The sequence below is a fragment of the Anas acuta genome, chromosome 8 (assembly GCF_963932015.1).
Source record: "Anas acuta chromosome 8, bAnaAcu1.1, whole genome shotgun sequence".
NCBI classification, from domain to species: Eukaryota; Metazoa; Chordata; class Aves; order Anseriformes; family Anatidae; genus Anas; species Anas acuta.
Window position 1 is genome coordinate 6,547,057 of NC_088986.1, and position 20,133 is coordinate 6,567,189.

Consider the following 20,133-nt stretch of genomic DNA (forward strand, 5'->3'; position numbering starts at 1 on the left):
TTCCCAGGGTTGTTTATTATTCTTTTCAGAAATAAACTACAGCAATAATTCCAGGAAACTAATGAACTGAACAGCAGCATTCTTAGTAGTACTCTTTCCCAACTCAGGAAAAAATCACTCAGCTTTACAAGCCAACAGAACCGTACCTGCACGCAAAGTAAATTTCTGATGCCATGTATATTTCAACTTCTATAAGCTAAGACGAATTTTGGATATTTGGGAAATAGTAGCAGTTATTGCATTACAAGGTTCTTCAGATGAATTTAATATGCATGCAAAAATGAAGGTCTAGGAACATATAATTCCACTGAAAGGGTTCAAATTATGAGTTTTTTTTAAAGGGATGTGAAATACTTATGGCAGGGCTACTTGTATCATCACCATGTTCCCTCCTGGCCTGTAGATGGAGGAAAATGATTCAGTTTCCATGACCCCTTTAACAAGATGGATCAATTAATGACAATTCTGTTTGTGATTTATGATGAGGCCTGTCAACTGGGTCAGGAACATCAAACATATTTCCCGCTAAGCAGTCGGTCATACATTAACCACAAACTTCCATCCTTACCAACCAGGAATGGATCAGACCCAGCAACCCGCAGCTGAACCATGCTGTGCTGTTAGCAGTGCCCTAAGCCAACAAGCTGGCGAGGCAGGCGGTGCTCAGGGCAACCATACAGCTTTGCTACTCCTTGCTTTTATTCTGATCCACCTTCCTTATTCCATTCTTCCCATATGACTTTGTTACCCGTAATGCAGATGAACACATTCTATCAACTGTTACCAGTTTCTGAAGAAAGCTTTGAAGTATTACCTGGAGGTCCTAGAGCTTTCTGTTTACAGTTCAACATTTACTCTCAGCAGCCGTTTCTCCTTACAAAGATCAATGCATAAAATCAAAGCATGCTTACAGATATGAATGCTGCATATTTATACACAGAGCAATTAAAAAAAAAAAAAAAAGTAAACTGTAACATTTGAGTTCCGTGAAAAAATTACCCGTAAGCTGACAACAAAGTTCTTTTTCCAATAAGAAGTTAATGTAAGGGATATATATTAAAACAGAACCAGGGACAAAAAGAATAACTACAAAGGAGAGCCAAGAACATTCACAACAGTGCAAAACCTAGTGATTATAAAGCTTTTCATACACACTGCTAGAAAAGGATTCCATCACACTTAAAAAAGGAAAATAAAACACATATATTTCCACCTAAAACTGTGTTCCTATTGAACATAACATTCTAAAAGAAGGAGGCCCAGTGTCTCTGCTGTTCCAGTTTGCTTACTTTGAGCATTTCTCAGTTTCTTATCTCTTGTGCTGATGGTTGGCTGAACTCTCTGTCTCCTGCCCTACAGTGATATCACTCAGGTGCTGCTTTGGTTATAACCCTACATGTATGATTTCCCTCAGGAGCTCCAGGAGGGTGTCTGCCAATTACTGCAAAAGCAAAACAGAAATTGAAGAGAAATTTGACAAGCAGAGACGTGCCTAGAATAAAAAGAGGATGAAGAATAGAAGAAAAGAGCTCTAAAAATATAAGATTAGAAATATCTTCCACAAAAAAGAATGTAAAAAATGTTTACAATACCAAATGGAAGGAATCTGAACTAACACAAATTGGAATAGCTTACAATAAATGGAAAGAGACTGAAAAAGCAGCAATTTCAATACTATGTAAAAAAATGCAGAAAGCTCAAAGCATGAAGAGATGCTAAAAAATGCTTCCATCTACTGGCAAGGATCCAACTCTTAACTACACTACAGCTCCTCTATAATGTGCTACCAGTGAGAAGATGTCTGAGTAGGCAGGAATACATCTGCAGCCATTTTAAGGCACTTTATTGTTGCAAGATTAGTCAAATAAGGCATTATCTTAAATGCAAACCCAGATTTCAACGCTGGAATCTGAACTTCCTACTTGTCTACACTCTGGAACGATGAGATGGGAGATTCAGGGACAAAACATACAGCAGGCATATTCAAGTCTCAAACACTGCAAGAATAAAAACCGCAGCAAGAAACCATAGCAGGGGCTTACATTAACAGCAAAGTGGTAAATTTAAACAAGAGTGGAAATAGGTAGAAGGGACACACCAATTACAGAGTATGAATTATTTTAATCATCTGATCAGTTAATCTGAAAACTAAGTCCTCACTTATGGAAAAGGTACGGCTTCTTCCTCACTCAAGCGCTAAAATGTTTGGAATAAGGGCAATGTACCTTGCACCCAACAGTTTGGCACTTCATAACAGTTCCTTTTCTCAAATGAAACAGCAACTTTTAGTCAAGTTTTACATGAATATGTGTTTGTATTACTTGTTAAGAATTAATGTAAATAGAAAGACAATTTACTACCTAGGAAAGCTGCTCCCTCAAAGCAGCCCTCTGACCAGTCTCAGGACACACTGTCACAACAGCGCCCATATGGACAGTGCATGTCCATACTAAATGAATGAAAGCAAGCTTCATTCTCCAGTGCAATTATCTTTCTGAACTTCATCAATTCTCAAACGTCTATTCATTCTGCACAGAGACAGTACAGGGCTGTTCTCCTCTCGTGGGTGCCAAACACAAGAAGGGCAGACGTTATGAATCGTTTGGGACCCAGCATTAGCACCCAGCATCTAATTCACACGCAGGAAAATGCCTGCAGTGGCAAGGGCTTCAGATTGGGCCACGAAATAAACATTTCAACACAAATTGTTCTCTTAATAAATGAAACCAGCAGCCATGAAATGTGACCAAAAAAAAATCTAATTTATTAATGGAGGCTCAGAAAATAGCAACAGAATTTTTCAAAAATACCTTGTCTAAGAAACACTTCAAGATTAAAAAAATCCGTCAAAGTTTGTCTTAGATCCATTTAATAAGAAATACTAAAAACAGCAGCAAGAGGTGAGATATAACGAATATTAACAAGACAGCCTCTGCTTACCCTTTTCCTGCACCAAAACCCCATGATGACCAAGTATTGCTTGTTTTATTTACCTTAATTCCCTGACGTTCCTCCTATTCAATGCAAATTAACCAAAGAGTAGATTAGGGCATGGCAGGCTATTTCGATGGAACACAACACTTTGTACCAGCTCTCTACCCGCAGATGCTGACAAAAGATAAACTATTTCAGTGTTACATTGGTTTGTCTTTTTTTTTTTCCAATCAATTCCACAAATAGAGATGGATGACGCCTAAAGCAGAACACAGTTTCTCTAATTATTTCACTAATGTTTGCATTTTTTCCCTTTACTTTTCCCCGTGCCATTTTAAAGCTATTATTTTCACTTTTGTCTCCAGCCAAGTTTCCGTAAGGAGACATTCACGCATGCCAGAGCAGCAGTAAGGCAGTCAAAAGAGCAGCAACTTCAAAGAAGCCTTGCAGAAAGTATCACAGTCAAAAGTAACAGGGAGACGAGAAAAATTGCAGCAACCTTCCCAACCTTTGTCCTTCAGTAAATAAGAGAAAGCGACCCAACAGAGAAGGACACCTGCTTTATAAGACCTTACAGTAGAATATAAAGTCCATTTCCTACTTTCTTACTATTTCAAGGAGAAAGAAAATGATTTATTTTCTTGACACAAAAACCGGTCTTGCCAAAAAACCCATACTTTCTCAGCACACTACAGAGGCCGGGCCGTCAGCACCTGGAGACAAGAACCACATGTCCTCCTTATATAACTGCTTTCGACTGGCTCGAAAAGTATCCACAACTGGCTCCCGTAAAGAACAAATAGCTAGGCTTACACCGCAGCGCTGCCTTCAATGCAAATTTTTCCAGAGGAGTAGTTAGGTAAAAGACAAAATCCTTTCCTGAACTTACTCACATGCTCATACAGCTCAATTCAAAATGTAGTGTCTTACATACCTACGTTGTCAACACTGCTTTACACAACTCTAAGTTTAAAATATTGTAAACCACAAAGAATCCATTCACAGTGTATTAAACGTTAATTAATATGAACCTATGTTTCTTCATTTGTGCATGGATTCCCCATAATGTTTTCAATGCCAAAATTTGCTTTTTAAAAACACTTGAAGACCATCATGGACATGTAGCTTTTATTCAAAGGCTTGAGATGTTTCTGTACTTGAGAAACAACAATTTGACTATTAGAAGTTAAAGCTTAAAAGATTTGAAGAGTAAAATTATTTCAAGTCACACGCTATACATCTCAGAGCAGATTAATCCTGTGTTGTAATAGTTTTTAAGTTTTTCCTTCTTTCTAATGTAGGGTAGAAGCAAGAACAAATCCCAAACACACAGATCTTTGTTTCAGATATTTCTTAGGCTTGGGCAATATGGGAGAAACTGACTAAGGTCGCCTAAAATCACTAATTAAACGCCAAGGAACTGTCCTTTTTCTAAAACCCCGGGGGAGCCATACTTGCAGGTGCCGTTAGCAAGATCTGTATCTGATAATAAAAGCCAGAATTGCCACACAACCAGAATGGGACAGATAAAAAGGACAGCGGGCAGAGGGAAACCGCTTTGCTACCATTTCCTAGCCCATCAATTCTGAGTTGTGCCCACTGGGGAGAGAAGCTGCTAGAAGCAACACAATTTATGCACTCAGCTGCTCTTTAGAGAAAGGGCAATCTGTACAGAAAAGCAGTCTGAAAGTCTACTGGCACTTTTTACTGAACATCAGTCAATCTGCCACTAAAGCTACCTTTATCAACACGGCTGGATACATCCTCTTTCCAACACTGCTGTAGTCATCTTTATTCATTTAATAGCTTTGTAACGACAGCTTTCTATAATCTTTCCCATATACTCTTTTAATAGGAAATAGCATCGTTAGAGGCAGCAAGCAGTTATTATTTCCCAGATCCTGTGTTTTGCAGAGCTGGATCATCATGTGTTTCTGAAAATAGATTCAGAGATCTATGCATGTTTCTCTCACACTCCCTTCAACCTGAAATTATCTCAAAAGAAGTAACTTTTAATTCCTACTAGCAGTTTATTTCTCCAATTGTACTGACCTATTTATAGTATAGTATCTGAGATTAACCTGCTATATACGCATATATACAGACACACAGACAATCACTAACACATTATGAACTATTCTTGTCTTGTCAAATGTCGAGAAGTTCGTTCCCACATGTTTGTGACCAGGACCTACCTACCCTACTGATGCTCACCGTGCATTACGTCTCAAGTCATCTGTAACAAGTAACTCGCTCCATACACCTCGACACAACCATGGCAACAGTGTGTACTGAAACTGGCTGCACTGCTATTTCTGAGCATGATTCTCATTTGCGCTGAGGTCCATTAACATCCTTTTAACAGTGCTGAAGGGACTAGATGCTAACCAACAGAACCGGTGAGTGTCTTGCATTCATATTCACGTCAAAGCTTTTTTTCTTGCTCCAGTGGTGCAATATATCAATCAGGACATTTGCTCAAAATGTATGTTAGACTCAGAAAAGTTTTAGTTATAAAACTAAGTGCCCATAATTCTGCAACATTGTAGTCAAAGGAAATAAAGACTTAAAAGATACAAAACAGAATTTCAGAAAGCATTCATTATTAATGAGTCAAGACATTGTTTCCAGAAATCTTTTGGAGCTCTAAGTTCTCCAAATCCTCCAAAAACTCAGATGCAACATTTCTCAGACACCCGAGAAGTAAGAGACCTCGGCAATTCCTTTGCCCACCAATAAGGTGGTTCATTCTGCACTGCCACGGATCCCTACATTTTTTCTTTCTTCTCCCCTTTCAGACTATACTGTTATATTCTTGAGTTCCATTCTCTGTCTGTTCGTCTTGTTTTCCCCCCTTAAATACATTCCTTCCTCACTCACTTCTTCCTGCAACCATTTTCTTTCTCCCTTACCCATGCTTCCTTCTTTCTCTGACAAAAGGAATGAAAAACCCCATGTTTCAACCTCACTGTTCAGATCCACTGGTATAAAGCAGTTGTTAATGCCCTTAGTAGCCACGCAGGCTCATTCCTCACTTCTAGGAATAGTTGGAACAAACCCAATAGCAGTGGTGACATAAATGGAAGTCTTTAGAAAAAATCTCTCTCAAAAATGAAGAAAAAACATGGCCAAAATAACACTCAAAACATAGGATATCATTGTACCTGTCATCCTGCCTACCTGTCTACCTGTCCTCGTCATTATTTATTGATGTCATGGCACCTTCAGGAATCCATTTAAAGCCCTCAGCTGTCTGCAGTGTGGAGTATGACTTGGGTGTATACAACACCAGGTGTCCAACAGCCAGGATCAGCACAGCCACCTGCTTCCCTCAAGCATCTGTTTGAAAGCCCAGGTTCAGAGAAGTTTCATTAAATACAGGAGTGCCACTTTTTGCATTTCCTCAGAGTAGATGGTACTACCACATCTACAAGTCAGCTGTACAGAAATGAAGCTTAATAGTAAAAGAAGAGAGAATACAACTACGAAGTGCATTACAGGTGAAGAATGAGGGAACAAAGACACTGAATATACACATATCTATTGCCCATCAAAGTTTTATTTCTCATCATTTAACACCCAGGTTCATTCTACAGGGGTATACAAAAATAAAAATAAAAAACCTATGCAAAAATATCCATGATATGTTAAAATGTATTTTATAGGTGGCATTAACTAAAACTAGAGTAAATACAATGTAAAGGATATTATGCCAGTATTAATTATATTAAATTTCTTGGAAGTGCAAAAGTATGTAGGTAGACTGATGCTACAGTAATGACATTAAGTTACATTAATAAAAGAATTGAGGAAGAGCAGCATGATACATGAAGTATACAGGGGTTTTATTCAGTCTTCATCATTTAGACAAAAATACAGTAAGAAATCCTTACAATCAATGCAATTTGATGTTTCAGTTAAGTGGCTATTTCAACATACATGCTGTTTAAAGCAATCTGATAATAGTATAACCTACCAAGCGTGCTTTATGCATACTTTTAAACTCACCAAATAAAAGATCAAAACCATACTCTTTATGAACTAACCAAGATCCCGCTCACAAAGCAACTTCATAACATGCTGACCAGTAATGTGCTCTGCAGGGCTATCCAACCAGCCAGCCCCCAGAGAGGAGCTATGCACTGAAGCACTGACCTCAGGAGAGCTCCAAGTGAGTTATCTGTGTCTTTTGCTACAAAACACAAGCCTCAGAAGCAGCCAGCAGCATGCATTTCCATTGTAGGGCAGAAAAACGTGCAATTTCAAAAAGACTGCTAAATATATTCCCAAGAAATTAACAGGCAGAGGGAACTTGCCATTTATGCAATCTCAGTTCATACTAAATGTTCGTTTATCTGCATTACAGTGCAGATAAGGAATAAAAAATTACATTGACCTGACTGGTTCACTGGGTATAGTTTAAGTGGTATATTTTAAACACATAATTTCTGTGTCCTCTCCATCCTCTTAAGAAACCTCAATATTCCCAGCCTCAGTAACACAAATTAGAAGAGGACTTATGTACTGGGCCAGTGTTCAGTACTATTGCTTATCAAGTGTTGTATTTTTTATTTGACTTCCCGTGGAAATGAAGATTACGGAAGCACACTGTTTGCTTACTATTTTTAATGCTGGTCTTTCCCCCCCAAAAAAATTGTTCATGAAAATTAGTATCTGCGCTGTAAAAACAAATGCAAATGGCTCTTCTCTGAGGGAAAGGCAAGCAAAACTCAGCTGCTCTATGTATTTTTGGCAGCAACCTGCTGGGCAATCAATACCCACACAGCTCTGGAAAAACAGAATTAAGGTGTTATGTGAGAATGTCGGGGTTACTGCAGAGGAGAAGGAAGGGAAGAGATACTAAGGGGCAAAAAGGATTTCAATCTCCAGGATTACAAGTTTTTTTCATTCCAATGATGGTAGAACAATATGTTTACAAATAAAGCACCTCAAAGAACTCGGATACATAAAACATCAGATTCAGTTTATACTACAGAACTCATTTGACGTATCTTCTACGTCATAATGAAGCACCATTCTCTCTATTTCCATGTCTTGAAAGAATTCCCCTGCTACTTACAAAATATCACATAAATTCTGAAGGATTACAGGCAGAAAAGAACTGGCCATCAGAAATGAATGTGGTTTTAGAATCCCACTGCTTCAGCTAGAGTGATGGGAGTTCCTTTATCAGTCTGCAGGACTGGACCAACACGCTGCAATGACTCCACCCAAGAACCATTAAGCACTTTTGAGCATCAGCTTCAAGAAGCCCAGCTCTCTGTCCTCAGTCTTGCATGAGGCAGCGTACTCCCTGGATCTGTGATGTCCTAAGACAAGCAAACATTGTCCTTTTTCAACAGTTAGTGGAGCTGACACAAATGGAGATGTAAGATCCAAGTTCTTCAAGCCCACTTGCCTTTCTTGCTCTACAACACAAGAAGAAAAAACAAATATGCTACCTCTTCAGTCACTGCACTTCCCAGTCTGGTGTGAAAACAAATTTGATTTTGTTTAAATTGATATGCAAAGCTCCCAACCACAGCACTTGAAGAGGGAACACGTTTTTTCTTCTGCCTTGTAGCAGGGGCAGGGATTACCCGAGTCACCCCCAGACAGATCAGCGGAGCGCACCTCTCGCAGGTGCCGGATGCGCGGCACGCCCAGGATCAGAATGAGGTGTGGGCACAGCATAGACCGGAGGAATCCACCGGAACCCGAGCCCCACAGCTTACTGCTGATGACACCACTCCTAAACCTTCCTCTTCAAATCCAACTATCCAAAAAATAAGAGATTGACAACAACAACACGAAGATGTTTAAGAAGAAAAGGAAAGAAATGAGAGGACAGTTTTGTTGAACAAAGAAACATAAGAAATAACAGTACAGAAGATAATAACTAAGAAACAAAAAAATCCCAGATCTGGAACTATCTGCAATTTTTGTTCTATAACATCTCCCAAGCTTTCAATAATCTGACTGGCCAACACATTAAGCAATACATCTTATGCATATTCACCTGATTTGCCAATTCTTCTTTAATTTATCATCACTTTGTATTTACTGTAAATTCATAGTTACAAATGGCTTGGCCTTTATTTTAGCGATCCTAAATCAACCATCTAGATCACTTGTTGAGTGCAAACAGGCAAAGTCAACATGTATACTGAGTTCAAAGCAGAGTTTTGACACTACAAAACTGAATCTGGAAATAGAAAAGCTCCTCTAATAGTCAGTGTCATTCACAGATAGAGAAGCTATTATGGGATTTAGAAAGCTCTTTGATCTGCTCCTTGCACTGAACATCACCAACTCCTTTTAAGTTCACTGTACTATTTTCTAGAGAAACGTATCAGCGTATGTTCCTCCATTGATAACCTCCTGTGAATTTTCTAACGTATTTCACCCTATCACTTCCCCAGATAAAATTTTGAACTTGGAGTGAAATATGAACGGTGTACTCGGAACTCACGTATAAAGATTGAGGTCTATTATTTATAAGAGTTTCAGTATATCATAGAAGTAAACAAAAACTTTCACATTACAGGAATTTTAAAAACTGCAAGAATCCTGAAGTAAGTATTACTATGGCACTTCAGTAATTGAAAGAGCACACATCAATCTCTGACATAAATGTGGCCTAACTTCAAACCATCACCTGGTAGGAAATGACCCCGGATTCTTTGTATGCTGGGAAGGTGGAAGGACAGGTTCCACCCAGCTACCACTTCACTAACAACAAAATGGCACCGCACTTACAATAAATACTAAATAATTTGCCTTTTTAGGCAGGCCCCCAAATGCTCTCTGGCAAAACCGAAGTACAGGAAGTCATTAAGTGAGATACATAATGAAACATTACCAGTAAAAATGGTCATAATTTGGTAAACTGCATTTATTTGCTAACTCTTAACAGGGCAAGAGATTTTCTCAACACGCAAAGGCTCAAAACATTGCCAGCATCTCTGATCGCGCCTAATTCCTCTGTCACTAATCATCAATTGCTGGGAAGCAGTCCTAAAATAGTTACCAAAGTGAAATCTACAACACAGAAGTATTTTCATATGCAGATAATAGAAGAAAAAACAGCTGCAGCTTTGTCTATATTAGGCTTTAGTTCTTTTTTCTAGCTACTGCAACCAGCAGTTCAGCTCCAACCCCGCTAACTAACAGGGAGACGCTAGTGAAGATACTTTACTGTTTTGTTTTATATACAAAGCCATACCCTAAAACAAGGTTCAGCAACACTATCAAAAATATCGGTTGATGCCTCAAGCCTTCATTAGAAAGCTTTCCATCTCTGTTACTTTGCTGGAACTGAACCAGTAGCAGAAATCTAACAAAACAATTTTAAGAAAAATTCCCACTTGTAAAGTCCTACTCCACTTCATTAGGCAATCAATCTCTTCAAAAATACTCATCAAGCTTCCTGTTGATATTAAAAGGCATGGGGGGAGAGGAGGGCAGTATAGAAAATAGAAATAAAAATATAAAGTGGTAACATGCAATACAATCCTTGACAGAAAAACAAAGCTGATGTTAGCATTGCAAACCAGAATGCTTCTGGACCCTCAACAAACTCCCTTAAATAACTGATACCATCATGACCCCCCAGGATCATAAGGCAGATTCGTAGCTTCATTTCCCATCAAAGTATCAGGGATATAAGGAATATTAACATATAGTGAACGAGATATTTATATATTCTATATACAACATAGAAGCAGCATATCGAGAGTACAGCCATTAGCATTACCTGAAAAGGATTCTATATGGAGGTTAGTAATCGCTGCTCAAGAACACAGAGAAAAGTACAAAGTAAATATATATACATAAAAAAGCAAGTAGAAATCCGGCCTGAAGTCCATGTTCTCATTTGTCCAATGGACAGTGGACACTGGGGATAGGATATGAGAAAAAAAATAATATATGGACACCAAAACTTCAAAACGTAAGATAGTCAGACTGACATATTTATTACCAAATTTTGCACAGAATTTTACACAGAAGCAAAACAATGTTAAAGGTCCTCATGGATCTTTGTAACAGAATTAAACTAAGGCAAAGCAACCATTGCCCTAGTTTATACTTACACTGAAAGAATCACGGAAGCTATTCAGAGAGCACTCTAGCTCTACACTTTCTAAAATGCAGAAAATCTACAGATTGTGACTCCACACTTGTTTCACATGGTTTACCACTTTTTTTTTTTTTTTTTTTTTTTTTTTTTACTCTAACAGAACTATGCCTGTGTAAAATTCATTTGACTGGATTTCTTTAAGTTAAATCCCATTTGAGCAGATCTAGGGAAAGAATTCTGAAGGAACAATCTGCCCAGTGTTGTCACCCATAAGCTCCTGGCCACATACTATTTGCCTTTAACCTGTGTTTATAGATTAGTAATTACTCTAGTAAAGATCTTTAAAATAGTTTAAGTGACCATTTACGGATTTTCTCTACCATTCACCTTCAGCCTATTTCATATTCACTGGAAATATTCAGTGAAAGAATACATTTAAACTTTACCCAAAAAGTATTCTTCCTATTCCACCTATCTGCTATGGCAGTCTAAATAGCAACATTCCTCCCCAAACCTAGCACGTCTGTGATGCAAAAGAGAGAAAACATCATAAAGTACATTCAGGAAACAAAGACAAAATTAATCCCAGGTCACAAGATCTTCAGTGTTTCAAAATCTTCCCTTGAAACTAACATTTAAAGGAATGACAGAGTTTAATACCCTAGGACAGTCACACTCATTCCTCCTCAGCTCCTCACCAGCTGAGAACTACACTCTAACATGTAACTGGGCGCATTACAATCTATAAATGTGAAATGTTTACGAGGAATCTCAACAGCCAAATTAAAAATAAATAAATAAATAAATGTTAGACTTTGGTTCGTTAACCAGACACCTAAATAGTAAGTAGGAAAACACTTTGTCTGTAAAAATAGAATAATTCTATCTATCAAATACTTGTATATATAGTGATACTGGTTGTTTACCTTTATCTCATTCCGAATAATTTCTCACACGTATTCTTTGGATAACAATATAGCATGTTTTGCTCCAGTTGCTAGCAAATACATTTGTATGAATGTGTATCCTGAATGCTAATTTAAGTAGACACTTCAGTAGAAACAACTATGTAAATGACGGATTCTTTGTATATCTTTTCAAACTTCCCATCCATTGACATTAGTTGACATAATTTTGCCAGTGCTGCAAGATGTAACCAACACTTACAGCCAACACAGTTTTACTTCTAACTTTGCTTCTAGAGGTGTTTCTATGACCTAGGCCTCATACTTTAACTTAGTTTCATCTATTTACCCTTGATTATACATTTCTTACCAATACAAAAAACATTGTAACTGTTTAGTGTCTGAAACATTTCTCAATGCATACCAAAAACAACAGCAGGGAAAACTGAGCATGTCAGTTCATATTTCTGTTCATTCCAAAGTTCAAGTCTCACAAGGAATGACAGAGTTCTAAAACAGGCTGTCTTAATTTCTTTTGACAATTTAATCTCAATCACAATTAAAACAAAACAAAACAAAACAAAAACAGTAATTTTCACATAAAAATTTCAAAGTAGTCTATAAATATACAGGTATCTTCCAACAGTGTTCTGGATCAGATCCCTGATTCATCAGCACACATACTAACCGTGCACTGCAATTTTTTAGCCCTCATCTTATTTTCTGTCAAGCAACTGACACGCATTTGAAAGATTCTCACCTTAAGGCATCAAAAAGATTATTCTGATCAACAAAATATGAATACACAATTTATTCCAAGAGACATTTCTTTCTAGCCAACTTTTATTCAACAGCAAAGCTTTTGCAAAATAATTTCAAGTAATTTTTTCACAAAGAACCTGTAAACCAGAAAACTAGCAAGCTCTTTTATGCTAAAGTTTGCACAGAACAGGCCACAACGGACGTTAGAAGCTTATCATTCCTTGGCCACAAGTTTTAATACTGCTTTTTTGTTTAGTTTCTACCTTTGTTCCCTGAGACAGTCACAGCCAGACGTTATGCCAACCTAAAAAAAGCCACTCTATTTCATGTCAGCCTTAGCCCCAGGCCTCAGATCCCAAAACATGTGTTTGAAAGTATTTAATCCCCAGCCTAATAATTGACTCAAAGCTACTCCAAATATCAGGACTCAGTACTGCAGCTCTGGGGTGTTTTTTCTTCCCTTTTCACACACCAAAGAAGGCACCGTAAAGCAACGGGCCATTATAGAATCCACCGTAACGTGCCTGAAGATGTAACTTGTTAGATTTAGACCAGAGCTTGAATTAGAGGGAAACTTGCCTGATTTTAGGCCCTTTTTCAGCTTCCATTTCAAATTTTCCAAGTCTCTGAAGAGACTTTTATTTTTGCCTCTCTGGTTCTTGTAGTTTTGTATGGCATAGCATAACTTAAAAAACAAAACAAACAAACAAATAAAAAAACAGCAACACACCATTGGCTTCATACAGTAACAAAGGATTTTAATGTTGTTTCAACCACTGGAGGTATATCTAAAATCTGGATTCCTCCCATGCAATCAAAAATGGTAATAAAATTATGTTTTAAAACATCACCTAGCCAATAAAATTCTAACCAACGAAAATAAAAGGTTTTATCTGAGTAGAGTGTCTTTCTTATTTTACTTGTTTATATAGGGCCCCTTCCAGTTTTGGATGTGGCCTGAAACAAAATATTGAGGGCAGTGTCATTCTGCAATTCTAATCTAATACAACCATGCTTAATATAAAGACTGCCAGATCTTGAGATCCCTTATTCAGTCAGCTTCTAATATCTGAATTGAATGAAAGTCTGTGTAAAAAATAAATAAATAAATATAAAGCTTTGTCATAAAATAACCAGGAATATCTATAAATAAACAAGATAGTGAACGCTGAAGCAGAAAGTCTCTCAATTGCCATCTGCTACTTGTTTCTCAGCCTGGTTAAGAGATGAAAACAGCCCTTCGGCCACCCTCCATCATGTGCACCTATCGAACCGTAACGTTTATGAGCAAGTAACTAACCCACCTCTGCAGAAAGCCTGACACGCCAAAAGTGCCGGTTATTCCCCGGGTGAGATCTGACCACGGTGGCACTCATTAGAGATGTTACAAAACGCATGCCGCCGCTCGCCCCATCCCCCTCCGGCACTACCACCATTGCGGGAGTGACTTGTTACACATCGCGATGAGCGAGTAACATTCAGCGCCCGGGGCCGGAGCAGAGATCAGGCCATAAAAAGGGCACCAGATGCAAGCAGGGCTCCTCCCCTCCCCGGGCTGCGAGCCCAAGCTGCCCGCTGGCTCCCTCCGGGGCGAGCCCAGCCGATCCTTGCCCCGGCAGCACACGGGGGGTCCCGAGGAGGCTCCGGCTGCCAGCTGCGATGAGCAGGGCGAGGGCTCTTCGTCCTTCTGCAGGAGCCTCGGAGCTGGGAGAAGGGGTCGCCTAGTGCAGGCACCCAAGGACGGTGGGGAAGGGGCTCGCAGAACCGGCCGGAGAGGGCTGAGGGGCGATCGTCCCTCTCCCCTCGGCGCCGTGCGGGGGCCAAGGGCGGCGGGGGAGGAGGAGGCACCCGCAGCCCCCCAGCCCCGGGCCGGGGCGGCGGCAGCTCGGGCCGAGGCGGCGGAGCTCTCCCCGCCCGCGGGGCCTCGCTCCGGGCGGTAGGGGCCTGGGGAGAGGGGTCCCCCGGCCTCCCGGGCCTTGGGGGCGAACGGCTCGGCTCGGCTCGGCTCGGCTGTGCTCACTCACCTCGGCAGGCGGCAGGCGCCGCCGGGTCTGCATGGCGAGGGGGATCCCCCGGGGCCGCGCTCCGCCGCCGCCACCACCGCCGCTCAGCTCCCGGGCGGGCCCCGCAGAGCCCCCTGCGAGCGCTGGAGAGAGGCCGGCGCCCGCCCTCCCCGCCCGCTGCCGCCAGCCGGCCTCGCTCGCTGGCTCCGCGGCCAAGGCCGCCGCAGCTGCCGGCAGCCAGCGCCCCCTGGCCGGCCCCAGAGGCAGCGCACGGCACTGCGGCACCGCCGGGGAGGCAGCGCCGAGCCTGCCGCACCCCCGCCCCACCGCGGGAGGGGTGACCCGGCACGGCCGGAGCCCGCCCGCCCCCCAGCCCCGGCCAAGCTCCGGGGGGAACCGGGGGCAGACCCGGCAGCGGGAGAGGGCGAGGGGGGGGGGACCGCGGTCCCCCGGGCGCTTCGCGGCGACGCGCCCCGCAGCCAGCCGCACCTAGGGGCTGTTTGGAGCAGTCCGTGTTTTATGTGTTTATGGTGTTTTTTTTTTGGTATTTCGAAAAATAATTTTCCCCTCCCCACAGCCAGGGATGCGTGTCCTGCGCAGGCACGGCCATCCGCAACCGGCTGGGGAAAGGCGCAGCCACAGAGCCACCTGCTCAAAGACACGCAAGGCAGGATTCCAGAGGGGGAGAAAAAAAAATAAAATAAACCGTACTCATCCCTCACAGAAACTGACTCAAAGTGCAAGCTGACAGGTACATATATGCGAAACCAGTGCTCGGAGCCTCGCCGATTCTTCCATTACACGGAGGGAGCAGGGAACCACCTCACCCCCCCTTACCCTTGGCTGCAGGCGCCCAGCAGCCTGGCTGTGGAGACGAAACATCCCCGTGTGTGTGTGCCGCCCGCTGCGGGGCTCCCGGGGCGAGGGGCGGACGGGTCTCGGCCAGCCCCGGGCTCCCGAAGCCGCTGTGCCGCCTCCAGCCGCCCCCTGCCGGGCGGAGGGCCGGGGGCTGAGGCACGGCTCTCGCCCGGCCGCCTCACGAACGCCTCAGCCGCGTGCCGCCTCGCCGGGCCCGCGCTCTAACGGCTAACGGTTAACGGCTAACGGCTCGCGCCCCGCCGGGCTCTGAGGGGGAACCGCGTGTGAGGGCTGCCTCAGGGCGCCATGTCACCCCCGGCACGGGGGAACGGCGGGCGTTGTGTTCTGTGCTCTCTTCGTTCACCCCACAGCACGTTTTCAGGTCTTCGTGCTTGCTGGCTACCAGTTTGCAGGAGTTAGGCTTCTCTGCTAGCTCCCTACTTAAGACGGTGAATAAGGTGTAATGAGCCCTGGTGGTAACGTCTAGGCCTTATTTCTCTAGGAGCATCAGTTCATCCCGCCTGAAATGAGAAGGAAGCTCTTAATGTTTATTCATTGATTCTGGTAGAACTTTGTGCTTTTCAAGCAGAAAATATAAGATACTCCCAATCAACTGAATCATCAATCCATGGGCGAAGAGCTGATGAGATAAAACATACTAATCAATCATATCTGGTAGTAGCATATAAATGGAGATGGGATTTATTTTCTCCCATAAAGCATTCCTGGTTAACCCCATCATGCTGTCTCCTTAGCAGTTAGTGGTGTCGTGCTGGTAAAGCACGGATGAGGAACTCTCATCCAGTCCAGTGCACAACCACTGTCCTCAAAACAAGTCTCATAAACAGCTTTGACTGCTAAACACACAATCTGCCTGGCAAACAAAAAGGAAATAAATCAAAGGATGATCAATGTAACACTTCATACCCTCTAGGCAAATGCATGCAAGTGCATAGGTTTTCCCTCTACATATGTCTCAGAGTCCTATCACTACCCGGATTTTGATCTGCTTTAATCCCTCTACATGCTGGAATTCACTGGAATTCAGCAAACACCGAGTGTTTTTACCTGAAGATCATAATTGGCTGTTCTGCAAGAAATCAATCTCATGAAAGCAGGGAAAAAAAAAAAAGGAGTTAGGAGTGATGGGAAAAGTCTCTATGAGTTGAGGTGATGAAGCATGGCCTCATACTCTGTCCTCTCTCAGTATCTATGTGCATTTTGGATGCCACATGACTTATTCCCAATTAAGACGATGTATCTAGAGAAGCAGGAACTCAGAAAAACTAAAGTTGCTTCTTCAGGCAGTTGTGGTGCCATATGTCTGAAATGAAAGCAGGAGTCTGTCCTTCCTGTCTTCTGATTGTGCTCCTTCTGCTCGTGTTCAAACAGAAAGTATTTGGGTATGAATATTAGAAAAAAACCTACGTGCAAAACAAATCAATAATCTTGGTCCCAAGTCCCAGCAAGCCTGTAAGACACGGACCATTTACTTTGCACATTCAGTGAGACTGATAGTTACGAACTCTGAAAAAAAAATCTTCATCTCTTTGTAGTGTATCAGCCTCACGTCAGTGAGCATCTACAGTGTTGTGACAAGAAAAATGTGCCAAATAGTACCCCAGATGATAGCATGGACATTTGGTATTGATCCACCAATTCTTTTCTAAGTCTTTTACCATCTTTGCCCAGCTCTTTATGAGAAGGTAAAGAGGCATAAAGGACAGTGTACGGATGTGGAGACTCCAACCTGCAGAAAGGTAGTGGAAAGGAACTGGAAAGTGGGTGACAAGATCACAGTTAGAAAGGTGAGGGGAAGCTGTGGGATGCCATCCTTGAAGTGGGCATCTGAGAGCTACAAAGTCAATACAAAAACATGTTTGTAGCAACAAATGTACGTTGAGAGCTAGGAGATGATACAGGATTCAAAATAATGCAAGAATAATCTATGAACAATAGCTATGGAGAAACAAACATGTTTAAAGTACTTGACAAAATTTGCAGAAACTTGGGGGAAAAAGAAGCTTTCCAATGGTTTGAGTCTGTTACTAGATGGAAAAAGTAGAAATGCTAACAATAACACAGGAAGGCAGAAGAGCTCAATAAATATTTCTGGTCTGTATTTGGAGAAGAGCCAGATGATACACAAATATCGTATGATGATGATGAAATACATTCCATTACAACAGGCACTGAGGGGGATGTTAAACAGAAGCTAATAAGGCTGCGCATCAGCAGGTATAGACAACTTTCATCCAAAAGTTTTAAAAGCACTGGCAGGGAGTATCTTTAGACCATTAATGTTGATTTTCAATAAATCTTGGAATGCTGTTCAAGTTCCAGAGCACTGGATGAAATATTGTACCGATATTTTAAAAGGGTAAACAAGGTGACAAGGGTAATTACAACTTGCCAGCCTGGCAAGAATTCTGGGTAACATAATGGGACATTAGCTACATTACTTGATTAAAAAAGAATTAAAAGATGGAAACAAAATAAATGCAAATTAATGTGGAAAATAAATCTTGCCAAAAGAAATTGATTTTTTTAATGGCATTACAAGTTTGGTGGATCAAGGTAAGTAGGTCTGTAAAATACTTGTTTTGGTAACATTTTAATTAAGAAACCAGAATGGTGGAGACTCATCACAGCACGTATTAAACTGTTCAAACTCTGGCTAACTGGCAGTTACAAAGTGGGGAAATAAGAAGTCATCATGAAAGAATGCGTTTCTGTGTCATACAGTGATTAGTTCTGCACTATACTGTATGGATAGTAATGGCTTTAAGGAAAAAATAAAATCATCACTTACAAACTTTGCAAGTGATGTAAACAAGGATTAACAAATAACAAGTCACAACGGAAAGTATCTGAGACAGCTTGATAACAGGTAGCATGCATTTCTATACAGCCAGATGTAAAAACATGCACCAAGGAATAAAGACCATGATTATAGGATGGGGGAATTTGTGCTATAACAAGTTAATGCTCAAAAACCTTGAGTGTCATCACATATAATCAGAAGCAAATGAGCAGGTGGTGCAGTTCTGTGGCCAACAGGCTAATACAACCCTTGGTTTTATAAATAGGAGAATATAAAATAATGTCTATTTTTATCTGGCACTAGTCCAACTGCTCCTGAAATATGAGAGACAAATCCCTTAGTTCTTTAACCAAAGCTGAAAATTAAATGGTTTGGAGAAGATCAATAAGAATGATTTAGATGAAAACTAAAAACATTCAATCTACTTTCATGTATAAAAAGAAGGTGAAGGGACGACTCAATCGCAGGTTTGAAGTACTTCCAAAATTCAGTGACTATGCTAAAGGCAGACTTATTCAGCTTCCCAGTAAAGTCTTTTACCAGTGAAGGTAATTAATTACTGAAACGCTTCAGAGAGGAACAAGTTAAATTTCCCAGCACTGAGACTGTCAAAATCAAAACCAGGTGCTTTTTTAAGCTATTTTTGACACATACTGGGGTTCATTCCTATAAGTCTTTTACCCATGAGAGACAACGAGTTGATCACAGCTGTGGATTCTGGTTGCTTGTCTATGCAGAAGTTGATTTCCTTGGGGCACTACGAAGCAGCAACCTGTCATCCCCTTCAGCATCATCTGACACAGATCATGTGTCCCTGAGCACATGACGGGAGCAGCCATGTGGATGCTAATGTTTACATGGGTAGAAGGGATGAGTGTGCTTGTTCACAGAAGGCAAATCCTTTGAAGTGTACTGCATAAAAATGTAACAGTTCTCACTCCAGAAGCCTGAGACACGCATTGCTGGAAGCTGGGAACTCCTCAGAATTGTCACTATATGATTATCCTGCTACTCAATTCTTTATCTGGCATCTGCCTCTGGCTGCTCTCAAAAGCAGGATACTGATCTTTCTCATGCCAAGCTGTCTCTCTGGTCTATGGGAAAGCTCACTTGCCCCTGATTTCTGAACGGAACAGGAGTTTTGGTGGGAGCAGAGAATAGATGCATGATGATAAGTTGGCATAGATGCAGGAGAGGACAAGAGCCAAGGGACAGAAGAACAGGAACAGCTGATACTAGAAAGTCAAAGACAGACTTGGGGAGGGAAGTGTAGATGAGGCCCTGAACCTTTCCAGAATCTGACACGGATTCAGGAGGCTCCTGGGCTGAACCTGTATCATCAAACAATCAGGAAACCTCACAGCAAAATGTTGATTACTTTCCCAGTGTAGTTCCCGATCCACATACTCAGCCTCTGACTGATACACGTAAGTGGGGAAGGCCTGTGCTGTGAACCTAAAGGTCCAAGACGGTTTTATTCAGTTTTGTGGAATAATACATTTTTTTTTCCCATAAAGTTGCTAGTAACTGCTTGCATACCACTCTGACAAAAACAATACTGTAAATATTCATTAAAACGACCACTGCTAATGGAATGTTTAATGATCTCTTATCTAGTTTCTACTGTAAAAACCATCTGCTGACTACACCCATCCGAAGACACCAAGAGACCTTCAGTGAAGATTACAATGTAATGATTTTGCCCTCTAGTGGCTGAATGACATAGCCCAGCTCCTTCCGCATCTGCCTTAATACACCTTTATTACA

At 41.4% G+C, this 20,133-nt stretch overlaps 1 protein-coding gene across 4 annotated transcripts in view; it reads right to left on the reverse strand.

The window, feature by feature from the left end:
* The window catches only part of ZFYVE9 (zinc finger FYVE-type containing 9), a 78,132-nt gene that overhangs the window by 44,201 nt on the left and 13,798 nt on the right, over positions 1-20,133 (reverse strand). For 2 of the 4 annotated variants that reach the window (XM_068691321.1, XM_068691319.1), the window contains exon 1: positions 14,706-15,021. The exons of 1 other annotated variant lie outside the window; for it this stretch is intronic. The gene's annotated coding sequence lies outside the window, so the exon portion shown is untranslated. Of the gene's footprint in view, positions 1-13,985; positions 14,186-14,705; positions 15,022-20,133 lie in introns of those variants that run through there. One more of the 4 variants, XM_068691322.1, reaches the window with a different exon arrangement.